A 14,386-nucleotide genomic window follows, 5' to 3' on the forward strand; every position below is an offset into this window, starting at 1 on the left:
AAAATATTGAGATAATGATATATTGAATTAACCCAGGCTAACCAATTAAATTTGCAATTAGAGTCAAGAAATCATGTTAACCCATACAAAAAAATCAGGATAAATTATGAAGGTCTTATCCTAATCAATTTAATATTGAAGAAAGTAATCGAAAAAAAAAATATTAATTTAAAAAAATGAACAAAAAAATATTGAGTCAACTTGAGTTAACCTGCCAAACTCATGACATGGGTCATGAAATCATGATAATCCCATTAAAAACATATAAAAAATAAAAAGCCTAATTTTTAACCAATCTAATGCTGAAGGATAAAATTGAAAAAAAAATAATTGAAACCAGTGACTTAGATTAATAAATCGAGATAATGTATAAAAAGACAATAAAAAAAATTATAAAACTCTTTTTAACCAATCCAATATTAAATGATAAAAAAAATCAACAAGAAAAGGAAGGCAAAAAAAAACCTAAATTAACCCTAGTTAACATGTTAAACTTGCGATCTAAAACATAAGATTTTAATAAATTTATAGGAATGAAATAAAAAAATTATGAATCTTTAATTTGAACAAATCTAACATTGAAGATTAAAATCAAGAAAAAAATTTAATCCACAAAATTGGTATATAACTTAACATAAAGAAAATATAAAAAAATTCAAAAAACAACCCATCATTGAAAGCTTAAATTGGGTTATTGAAAGATCAAATTGAAGAAAAAAACTAAGTAGAAAAGAAAAACAAAACAATATTCTAATGAATATTATTTTGTGAGCGTGAATACAATTATTTAGTCAAACCGTTTAGTGTTTTGTTAACTAACTATTTGATCCATGCTTTGTCATGGGTTCGATATTGTTTTTAAGTAAAAAAAATAAATACATAGCTTTTTCAGCTTGTTTCTAGATATAAAAAACTCTTAATCATAAATTGAAATGTTTATATGCGCATCTAATTAATTAAATTGATATTTGATCAAAAGATAATAAAAATTAATATATTTGATCTCGCAACACGAATCATATATTCAGTCGTGTTTAACAACTCTATTTTTCATAATAAATCTTTTTAACCAATCAAATGATTATTTGTGCTAATAAAAGGTAAAAAAAGTCATTGACAAAAGTGAATTGAATAAAATTATGAAGCTCAATTATAAAATAATCAATTATTAAATGGTCAAATTAAGAAACATAATCTAATATTCAACAGGTTGGCTTTCAAACTCATGCTTGCACACTTAACTTAGTTTTAATTTTTTAAAGTGGCATATGATCTTCTTTTTTTTAAAAAAAAAAACTAATAATATATTATTTGCAAGTCCAAATTCCATCGTCATTACAATGGCTAGAAAGTTAGAGTAGTGTTTTTGTTTTAAAAACCAATTTTTAACCATTTCAACCTAAAAGTACCTTACCAACACCCTTAAAACATCTATAAACTAGTCTATCAACCTAAAAAAACCCAAAAACCAATAAATAAATAAAAATCCAAAATCAAACCAAGTTAGATTTGTCTTCATTAACTTAAATATGTTTTTTCAAGTAATATTGAGGATCGAAACAACTACCATAAAAAATCTCTCGTCACATGGAATTCAGCACGTCAAGGATAATATTTTGGTGGTTCAAAATGATGTGAACAACAACTTTCTTTTTTATTTTTAGAATTCAACAATTTCTCCCTCTCTCCTTTCTTAACCAAACACTAAGAAATAATAAAAATAAATTTTATACTAAAATTGATTTTTCAAAATTTGAAAGGACCTAAATTATATTATTTTTAAAAATAAGGGGCTTGAGTATATTTTCATGAAAACAACGGACACGCCATTCATTTATGCTGTATTTTTCATTATGGTCCTACTTCTTCCAATTTCACTCATACTTAAGAAATAAAAAGCAATTAGCCTTTAATTAGGATCAAGTTGCCCAGAATAAAAAATAAAAAATGAATAATGAGTTTACAGTAATATGTGAGTGTGTAGACAATATTTTTTTTATAGTGGAAAAGTACCTTTAGATTTACTTATAACTAGATCATTTATTGTGTTATGGAATTAGATGATTTTTAAAAAAAGTACAAAAAAAATATTCAAGCATTTCTAATATATTTTCTAATTATGAAAATAATCATGAATTCAAATTATGATGCATATTGAATTATATCTTCTTTAAATATCAATATGATAGTTTTTTAAAATATTGAGATAATGATATATTGAATCAACCCATGCTAACCAATTAAATTTGCAGTTGGAGTCAAGAAATCATGTTAACCCATACAAAAAAATCAGGATAAATTATGAAGGTCTTATCCTAATCAATTTAATATTGAAGAAAGTAATCGAAAAAAAAAATATTAATTTAAAAAAATGAACAAAAAAATATTGAGTCAACTTGAGTTAACCTGCCAAACTCATGACATGGGTCATGAAATCATGATAATCCCATTAAAAACATATAAAAAATAAAAAACCTAATTTTTAATCAATCTAATACTGGAGGATAAAATTGAGAAAAAAATAATTGAAAAAAGGACCCATGAAAAACAACTTTAGGATAACTTCATAAAAAAAGTTGTGAAACTCCATTTCCAACAAATCCAATATTAAAGATTGAAACCAAGAAAAAATAAATAAATCCATAATACTGAGAAAACTTCATGGAAAGCAAATTGAAAAAAATATATGTATGAATCTCAATTTTTAAATAATCTAATATTAAATGATGAAATTAAAAAAAAAAACTAAAAGAAAAAAAAAGATTGAGTTGTTTGAGAGTGAAATTAAAAAAAAATACATTCAATTAAAAAAGACAAAAAAGATAAACCAAGAAAATCCAGGTTGATATATCAAATATATGACCTAGAACATGATATTAGGATATCCCCTTATAAAGCAACTAAAACAAAATTATAAAGCACAATTAAAAAAATATTCAATTAAATAATAACTTAAAAAAAATGAATAGAGTCATATTGTCAAACCAATGACTTAGATTAATAAATCAAGATAACTTATAAAAAACAATAAAAAAATTATAAAACTCTTTTTAACCAATCCAATATTAAATGATAGAATAAAAGAAAATTAACAAGAAAAGGAAGCTAAAAAAAAAAAACCTAAATTAACCTTAGTTAACATTTTAAACTTGCGATCTAAATCATAAGATTGTAATAAATTTATAGGAATGAAATAAAAAAAATTATGAAACTTTAATTTCAACAAATCTAACATTGAAGATTAAAATAAAGAAAAAAAAATTTAATCCACAAGATTGGTATATAACTTAACATAAAGAAAATATAAAAAAAATTACAAAACACAATTTCAAAAATAACCCAGCATTGAAAGCTTAAATTAGGTTATTGAAAGATCAAATTGAAGAAAAAAAACAATATTCTAATGAAAATTATTTTTGTGAGAGTGAATACAATGATTTAGTCAAACCCTTTAGTGTTTTGTTAACTAACTATTTGATTTACGCTTTGTCATGGGTTTGATATTGTTTTTAAGTAAAAAAATAAATACATAGCTTTTTCAGCTTGTTTCTAGATATAAAAAAACTCTTAATCATAAATTGAAATGTTTATATATGCATCTAATTAATTAAATTGATATTTGGTCAAAAGATAACAAAAATTAATATATTTGATCTCACAACACGAGTCATATATTCAGTCATGTTTAACAACTCTATTTTTCAGAATAAATCTTTTTAACCAATCAAATGATTATTTATGCTAATAAAAGGTAAAAAAAAAAGTCATTGACAAAAGTAAATTGAATAAAATTGTGAAGCTCAATTATAAAATAATCCAATATTAAATGGCCAAACTAAGAAAAATAGTCTAATATTCAATGATGAAACCAAAATAAAATATCAATTTATAAAATTTCCCAAAGTGAAGTCAACAAAAAATAACAAATAAAAAAAACAAGATAACCCTAATTATTTTAAAAATTAGTAAAGAATTCTATAGAAAGAAAAAAATAAAAATAAGGGAGCCTAATCTCCAAATGAATAAAAGTTCAAGTATGAAAATAAAAAAAATATGAACTTAAAAAGAAAAGGAAAAGGCAAGATAACCCGTGTGAACTTCCTAAAACCAAGTTAATCTTTAAAATTCACAAATCATGAAATCTTAGATTTAAGCTCAATCAAAATGCTCAATTCCAAACTAATTAATGTTGAAAGATAAAATAAAAAAATTAATTTTAAACAATTACAAAAGTAAAGAAAAAATAGTAATCAAATTAATAAGAATCAAAATTAATAGAAAAAAAACTCAATGAAGATGAAATTATATAAAAAAAAAAATTAACTAAGGCAAAACAAATAGAAATTAAAGGAATGTAGATGAGTAACAAATTAAAAAGTTGCTTTGAAATTTTAAAAGGTGGGCATAAAAATCAATGAGAAGAAAGGGAAGAAAAGGGATAAAAAAAAAAATCATAAGCCACACGCGTTGCCTCATCACAAAGAGGACATCAAGATGATTTAAATACCGCCGTTAAAGGCGAGGTTTGGTCACTAAAAGGCCCTACATGCACCACCCATACACTAGCAACTTTTTAAATAATATTTATATACATAAATTAAAATATTTCCCTTAAGCCAACATGATAATAATAAATAAATAAATAATAAGTCTGGGTGAGAATTAAAAAAATTATCCTTAGATGTAAGTTGTAGAAAAATCCACTTTTAAGAGTATGTATATCATTTTGTTGTTATTTAAAAATAGAAATGATAAAAATATCCTTATACATGAGCTTTAAAAATCCTTGAATCTAAGCATATAATAGTTTTACTGTGCAATAAAAGTGAAATGACGTAACTTCCCTACCGAACTTGACAATGACAACTAAACTCTAGTGAAATTAATGAATTACCTTTAAGAGTTATCTTTGAGGTTATGTTTGTGAAGGAAAAAATAGGAATTTCATTGTATGCCTTCATATTTTAAGAGTATGAATATTGTTTTACTATTCTTTAAAAGTAGAAAAGATGAAAATGCCTTATACATATGCTTTAAAAAATCTTGAATCTAAAGGTATAATAGTCTTGTTATGCATTATTAAAAAGAAAGGATGTAACTTCCCTTACTGAACTTGACAATGACAATTAAACTCAATTTTTATTAGTTTTAAGGTTTTGGTTGTGAAGGAAAAGATGATTATTTTATTGTACAATGAAATATGAATGTTTTTTAGATTTTTGTTAATAACCCATAAAAAAGTAAATAAAATAATTACAAAACTCAATTTCCAACCACCCCAACATTGAATGATGAATAAAAAAATCAATTAGAAAAAGTGGTAAAAAAATAACTGAAGTCAGCCCATATTAAACTTTTAAACCATTACCTGAGTTATGAAATCTAGATAAGTTCAAAGAAACCAAATTGAAAAACAAATATGAAACCTCATTTCAAACAAATCTAGTGTTGAACATTAAAATCGAGAGAAAAAAAATCAAAAGACTAGTATATAACCCAACAAAAAAACTACAAAGCACAATTCTCAAACAACATAATATTGAAGAATGAAATTAAAAATAAATAAATTGTTGAATTGTGAAATAAAAAAAATACAAGGAGTGATGTTTTGATTGTCTTCATTCATTCCATTGATATGTTGAAAGAATGGTAGTCAAACAATGTTTTTTTAGATAAATAGTGAATTATACAATTATGAATATGTTGCTTGGTATTATCAATATTATATTGTGCAAGAATTTTAAGATATGAACAAAGTTCTTGAAATAAGTATGATAGGTTATCTCAAGTATGATAAAGCAATCAAATTAAATTTTATTAAAGTTAATTATTATCACAAGAAAAACAATAAAAAGCACGAGGTGTCATCCTCTATCAAAGAGTCATGATATATATTTCTTATCCTTTTAATCACTTGACTTCACATTCTGAATAAAAAATGTTTATCCTTCTTTTGGGATAGAAAATTTAATTTAATTGATTTTTTTGTATATGAGATATTTTTTAAAAATGACATCTATTTATGTCTATAGCATAAAGAGAAATACATATTTTCAACTTTTCCAATTAAGTGGTTTAACAACACTTTTGAACATTTTGTACTTAAATGGTTTTATACTCTAAAGTTAAGTTATTTAAAACTCAATGTTTAACTAGGTTTATATTTAAAAAATAAGTTAGTTTTAAAATTTATATTTGACTTATTTTATATTCAAGAGTTTAACTTGATTTATACTCAATACTTAACTTGTAATATAGATATGTTTAAAGTTTATAACATCATCATTATATTTCTAAATGAAAAGATAACCATTTTTTATTCAAATGCCTATATATAAGTGCTTAAGTTATATGATGATTAAATATAAAGTCAAGACATGCTCATGAGCAAGGGTAAGACTTGCTTTTATATGTACTGCACAAGGTTTGTTATTTGTATTATGAAAAATTAAAAAAATTTGTTCATTTGTTGAAGATAAAAATGATTTTTTCTACAAAAAAAAAAAGAGAATATATCAAGATTACAACCATAATTTATAATAGATATTTTAATATTTTGTATTTGCAATAATCTAATTGTAGAATGTTAATTTTATTTTATTCAAATAAGAGTTATCATAAAACAATTATATTGGTAACTCAAAAAATCTTTATAATAATTTTGTAATAAAGCTTAAATTTATGATACTAACTAAATAAAAAAAATAATTTAAATTCTTTTACATTGCTAAATTCCTAGGAAGATATATTTCTCATGTTTGTTTTTCATTTTTAAAACAGGAAGAAATTATATTGGAAATGTGTTGGAAAACTTGTAAAATATATTTTTTAAGCTCAATACAAATTTGGAAAATAAAAAAAAACTATTCTTTCAATTTTTTGAATGAAAAAATATTGTATTTAAACAAGAAGTTCTAGTTTTTCCCTTTTTACTTTAGTTTTTTTTTTAAAAAAATTAAAATATCACTCTATTTCTAAATAATCCCAGTGTTTAAATTAAAAAACAAAGTGAACTTCTTTGAAAATGCAAGACAACTTTAAGTACAAAATTGATTCAATCGAAAGGTAAAGGAGTAACATTGTTAATAAGCATATGGGTAAGGGTATTTTTTTTTTATAATTATCTCTAATCAAGTACTAGATTGTATTTAGCAAATGAAATGTTAGCGTGTCGTTGGGATCCAATGAAGCAATTTTTTTTTGTTTATTTAGTTGATGATGGCCATCACCTTTATTTTATATTAACCTTCATAAATATATTATATTAACATAATATAATATGTAGTTGATGATGGCCATCACCTTTATTATAACATTCATTACCATGTTAACGCTATCATTACCAATTTACACGCCGCCATCATTTTGCTATTATAACTAGTTTTTTTAACTAATAATATATTTTTAAAAAAATTATGTATAATTTTTTTCCTTTATTAAAAAATACACAGTTTTAACAATATTATAATTAATAAACAAGAAATAATTTATTTATTTATTTATTTTTAGGAAATAATGGTACCAATTGAGGAATGTGAAAAGGAAGAAGTGAGAACACCATTTATAAAACCTTATTGAACATCTTCTTAATATTAATATGTTATATAGATTGTCCGTGTATGTATTTGAAATTATAAATATAACAATATGGTAATATATATATCTAAACTATTTACTTTCATGTACTCTTTCAACCAAATATTTTTATATTAGTTATCATTTGTGTAAAAGTGTGGTTGTGATTTTTTTTTTTTAAATTCACATAAAAAACATATATTAATTTGATTTTTTAAAAAAAATTCACATAAAAAACATATATTAATTTGAAGCAAATAAAAAAATTAATTTTTTTTTAAAAATATTTTAAAATACAAAAATAAACAAGGATACTTGTTTAATATTGCTTCTGCTTCCCGGTCCAACCAGGATACTTGTTTAATATTGCTTCTGCTTCCCGGTCCAAAGAAAGACTAAACAACCATGACTATAATCTAACCTGTAAACCAAACTTGTTTAATAGTTATGATGGGATTCAAGTTCACAAATAATGACAATGTTTGGTACTGTGGTTGAAAAATATTTTTAAAAAATTTTGAAAATATTTTTTAAATAAATATGTTTTTTATATTTTAGATTATTTTGATATACTGATGTCAAAAATAATTTTTAAAGAATAAAACAAATATTATTTTAATAAATTTTAAAATAAAAAATATTTTAAAAAATAACCACTAATATATTTCTAAACATTCTTTTAGTCTTAGTTATTCACACTATACGAGGTTCTATTTCAGTTAATAAATTATGTTATTTAATTTTAAAATTAAAAAATTTACTCGGCCGCTTCTATAGTTTAATTATTTTTTTACTTTATTTCTATTTATTTAGAAATTATAATTTATATCCTATAATTTATAATTTGATAATATTTTACTTGCACACAAAAGAATTCAATAAGAAAAATCAAAACCAAATTATTATTTTTTGTTGTTGTAGTGATATGCATTGCAGGTAAGAGGTTTGATACTATACCATTGGTCGCTAGTGTTTGACAGTTTTTTCATAAGAGAGTTTAATAAATTAAATACTTATATTATGTCAAGATTATACCACTGAAGGAATTAAAGGAAACCAATCAATGAATAATTTATTTTCTATGAATCTTTTTCAAACATGTTTGTTACAAATTTTACAATGCCGTATTACAGGATTTTATTATTTTGTCAGTAAAGAGATTAATTAAAAAACAATAAGGATATCAACTATCATATTTAATCAGATTGATTAGAATGGAGACAATTTCCTCGTCTTTTTTCAACATACGAATAATAAAATAAATATTCAATATACCTCTTAAATCAGCTTAAAATTTCTTAATTTTTTTTAAATAATAAAATAAACAAATATCTTATAAGAAATATTTATTTATAATTTTCGATTCATACAATTTCTCTTGTTTTCTTTCTCTTCAAATCTTCTTCATTGATGTTCAAGTTATTATTTATTTTTATGAGAACAAATGGCATATAGAATCCATCACACTTTAAAATCTTCAAATGTAGCATATAATATAATTGTCAAGTTAAAATTAAATATCTCATCTTCACATTTTTCTTTAACTAAAACTTCCTTTTTTTTATTTATATACTTCTTTTTTTACAAATAATATAAGAATAATTAATTTTAGAAAGCTATATAAAAATGTACAATATATATATATATATATATATATATATATATATATTATTCTCATTGAATATTCATGAGATTTTTTTTATATTCTACATATTATATTTATATATAATTATACATGAATTAATTATTAATATTACCTTAAAATCTTTATTTTATTTGAAAACTATGACATGATATAATTTTTTAAATATAATTTTAGTAATGTTGTTTAAAGATAATTTTATTCTAAAATGTAAATAAAAATACACTGCAATAAAAAAATAAAAAAATAAAGATTAAGAAAAAAATTCTTTAGCTCCCTAAAGCTTATAAAGCTTATTGGACAATAATTACGAAGAAACATGACCGATGGATACTTTAATATAAGGTTACATTCTTTATAAGATAAATAAATCATTTTTATTTAACAGAGTCTTGCACACCTTTATTTTTAAGAAGTATATCTCCACGAAAATAACTTTAAAAAATTATGTTAGTCTTTTATACCCACATGAACATATCTAAAACACGCGTAACAACCTTGAGTTGGTAATTCAAGATGGTGATGCTATATATAAAATCTTTTTTATGATTTTTAGAGGGTTAATACGAGCTTGGTATAAGAATCCGAAGTTGGGCTCTATTATGAGTTTTAATTACCTTTATGCTAAACTTGTGTCATGATTTAACACCAATACACTTAGTAAGAGGAGCTCCATTAAACTATTTGATGTTAATCAATCAGAATTGAACCCACCAAGGAATATTTAAGGAGGTTCTACGAAGAAATGTTCAAGATAGAGAAATTGATTAAACTAATAACTTTAGATGCTACCTGAGATTAATGTGATTTTAAAGGGCATTTTGATTAAGGTATATACTTTTAATGAAAAAAAGATGTATGGAAAACAATTTCTTATAATTGCTTGTTAATAAAGCCCATGATAGAAGCCCATAACTTTAGATTTATTAAAAGAACCTTGTTTGACTTTAGCAGTTAGAAATGAAGCTTATCACGCAAAATTGCCCAACACTATAATCCTAGAGTCAAGAATATAAGGTTAAAATTTAGAGACTCGATGCTAAAAAAGTTAGAGGCTATTAACAACACAGAGAGTAAAGGCAAGTTGCCCTAAAAATAGGATAGTTTTTTTAGAGTTGTGAGGGTGGTCAAGGAAAACACTTACCATTTACAAGATATGAAAGCGAATAATCTCTCTTATGCGTATTACTTTAATCATTTAAAATATATTATAGTTAATGAAAAATAATATAAGTTTCTTATCTATGAATTGATTTATTTAAAGATGATGTTTTCATGTTATCCAGGTGATACTTAAAGGCCTTCCATCTACTCAACAAGAATAAGATTGATTCGGTCTTCCTAGTGCGATTGCATTACTCATCAAAGATAAAATTGCCTCAGTCTTTCTAGTGAGATTGCAAAACTCATAAATTTACTTTCGAACTAAATTTTCCTTTTAGTTACAGGCAGGGGGCGAATCCTTCTAAATTCTATTAAGTTAACAAACTAAATTTTCGGGCGAATCCTTCTAAATTCTATTAAGTTAGGTAAATTTTAAAGTACAATTCAAGTGCAAAGATTAATTTTTTCTGAAATTAGAAATATTTTATAAAGTATGGACGTTAGACCTATAAAAACTGTTTAAATGATCCCCTCTTAAATACTTTTCTAGTATAGGTGTTTAACCCATACAAACTTTAAAAAAAAATTTATATATAGGGGTGTTAGACCTTACATGAAATTTTTATTATGAGCATTAGACCTATATAGACTACACAAGTCCACAACATATAAATGAAATATAAAAAACTCATAAATTAAAAATAATATACAAAATGATAAACCTTAAAGGACTAGGGTTGTTTACATGGCTAACAAGAGATGAGAACTAAGGGTTATATATCTAGGCCAGGCTCTTAACAAGTTATTCCCAGTATTGGATAGTTGCAGTCCTAGCAGGGAACACGTTTATAAAGTCTACTATAAGGAATAAATAAAAAGCAAGATTGAAGCTTATTTGCATTTATTTTGATTGATTAAAGAAGTACAACTTGGTCATGACAAGGAAGATCTTGTCCCAAACTACCTAAAACAGGGCTAGAAACCCTAAAAAAAATTCATGAAACTCCACATAAAAGTTTCTCAGAGCCTTTGGCACATCTAAAAGCTCTAGTTTCTTTATTGACAGCAAGCCCAACCCTCGAACCATTTTGAGTGGTTTTCATCTCAAATATCCCCTATTTCAAGCCATCCATTTTATTATGAGTTTCTTAACTATCTTTCAGTATATCTCAACTAAAGGATAACACTTTGCATGTTATCCTTCAGAGTTATTTACTCTTTTAGCTATCAATCATTAATAAATACCACCACCTGTACGCTTAACATGATAAGGGCATCATCCTTATAAGCTTATAACAACCTCTTTCTCCTTTTTTCTTGAGATTCCCTAGTAACGATAAAAGAACTTATCCAATGAGGATAACTATCTTCCCCTTACTAGAGATAGATGCTAGGATTCCACCTCTTTAGTTTTGGGGCATTGTATGATAGACACCAGTCTTTTACCGCTTTTTCTAGTTTCAAATTGAAACATGAATTTCTCATCAAAGATAACAATATCCCTATTGCTATGGTCAGATCTAACTCCTTTTTGGTTTATTTTTTTATTTAAGAAAAAAATAAAGAAATACTTGGTGGAAAATACCCAAGATGATGTTTTCTTCTCAGAATAAAGCAAAATTAGCTCAAAGAATCCACAACAAAACTATTTTTTACAAAGGTAAAATAGAGTAAAAGTAAAAAAAAAGAAGAAGTAAAAACAACTAGGGTTATAAAGTAATTTTTTGTCACCCTCACCATTAAATGAAATGACCTTTAATGTCATTTCAAATCTCCATAAAATCTACTTAATTATTGCATTGAATGTATGCTACCGTTTTGTTTCATGATGGACATCTCTTTTAATAAATATAGACCATCTGACCATATCTTTCAATAAGGACAAGCCATCTCACCACAATAACCCCAACAATTATATATATGATAGACAAGTCTCACGATGAAGGTTAAAAGTCTTTCAAAGCTAATAATATTTCAAATCTGTATGTGTTTAATGCATAAAGACTTGAGAGCTACTAATGGATCAATTTATTTTACATGTATGATATGTTTGCTTAAAAACCTATGATTAAAAGTGTCAAGTGTAAGGTAATAACCTAACGTACCTAGTCTTGACAAAATAAATAACCTTGATGACATGGGTCTGGTTTACTTCCAAGCCTAACATCCTTGGGTTCAATTACCAAGCCCAAATACATGTAGGTCCGACAAGATGTCAGACCTAACACCAGTGGTTTCAACTATGTATTGAGCCTAAGAACATCTGGGTCTAGAAAAGTGTCAGACCTAACACTTTTAGGTTTAACTATATGCTGAGCCCATATATGTATGGGTCTAGAAAGGTATTAGACCCAATATCTTTAGGTGAGCTACATGCAGAGCTAAAGTGTTTTTGGATTATGCAAGGTGTCAGACCTAACATCATTAGGCTCAGCCATGCATTTAGCCTAAGTATATGTAGGTCTAAATACATATCATACCCATCGTTTTTGGGTTTAACTACGCGCTGAGCCCAAGTACATTTAGGTCTAGCAAGTTGCCGAAATCATCACCCTTGAGTTTAAAATCATTCCAGGTCCAAGTACATACGGAATTGATAAATATTTTAGGCTTCATGTAAGGATTGTTTGTTTATTCTCATGTATTTTAATATGGGTCATAAGAATTGTTTGTTTATTCTCATGTATTTTAATATAAAATATTAAAAGTCAAGAATGATCATCTTCCTATATCTTTAGGTGCATAAAAGTCTTCAAATGACCTACCATATTTCCATCAAGATTAATATTATGTAAGGATATCTATCTCTCATTAATATCATGTAAAGTATATTTCTCCCATGTTAATACTATAAAGAGAAAATAACACTTCAAACCTTCCATTTAAGAAACATGATAAAGTTTAGAGGCTATATATACCTTCTAAAGCATTTAGGTAAATGGTTTATATTTTTTCCATTCTTTAAGTATTCATACTTTCAAAGTATTTTTTCATGATTGAGAAATTTTTTTTCCCCTTCATTCAAGTAACATGATAAAGTTCAGAGGTTATGTATACCCTTTGAACCATTCTAGTAAATAATTTATATTTTTTTATTCTTTAAGTATTCATATTTTCAAAGCATTTATCATATACAACTGAGGAAAAACACACTTGTTCTTAAAATTTAAAATTTATTTTTTTTATTTATTATAATCTCTTATTAGAAGTCACCAATCATCTAAGAGTCCTCAAATCCCTTGGTGTTATATATTATGTCACTAATAATCAACCACTTGAATTTAAAAAAAAAGAATATTAATGCTAATGTTTGATCACTCTCTATTTAAATACTAAAAAAAACTCTAATACCTGAGCATATTAGATCTTAGAACTTCATCAATAATATTATAAAAAAATTCTATCTAAATGCTTTTAAAAGGCCCTTAAAAATCTCATTTAATAGCAAAGTAAAAATTAAATACGAATGAAATAACTTTATAAAAAAATTAGAAACTCAATCCCAACAAATTAAACATTAAAGGTTTAAGACTTGGCTTAATTAGCTTCAAGGTTTTTTATTCAAAAGATAAGTTTGTCATTAACAAATTAAACATTAAAGGTTTAAAGGCTTAAGACTTGGCTTAAGTAGCTTCACGGTTTTTTATTCAAAAGATAAGTTTGTCATTTTATTATACTAATAGGGGGCAAAGGACAAATGAGACTACCCTTGCTATCAATTTATTTTTTCTTGCTTTTAAGAGTTATATAATAATTTTATTAAGCTAAAAAAAATTAAAAAAATAATTTGACTTAATAAATTTGATAATGACTAATTAATCATTTAGAAAAGAAAATTTTACCCTATAAAAATGTTTTTTTGGTAAAGAAAATTAAAAATATAAATACACTATCCTATTTTGTAATGTTGCATATCTTGGATACATTATTTTACTAAGCTCTTGGATGATGATATTTAGTCATCACATAATTATTTCTTTCTCTAGTTTTTAAGATTTTTTATTGAATAATCTTAAATATATATTATCTATATTAATGCTATATATTAAAAAAAACTTAGTAAAA

Source organism: Populus euphratica, unplaced genomic scaffold (genome assembly GCF_000495115.2).
Source record: "Populus euphratica unplaced genomic scaffold, PopEup_1.0 scaffold15.1, whole genome shotgun sequence".
NCBI classification, from domain to species: domain Eukaryota; kingdom Viridiplantae; phylum Streptophyta; class Magnoliopsida; order Malpighiales; family Salicaceae; genus Populus; species Populus euphratica.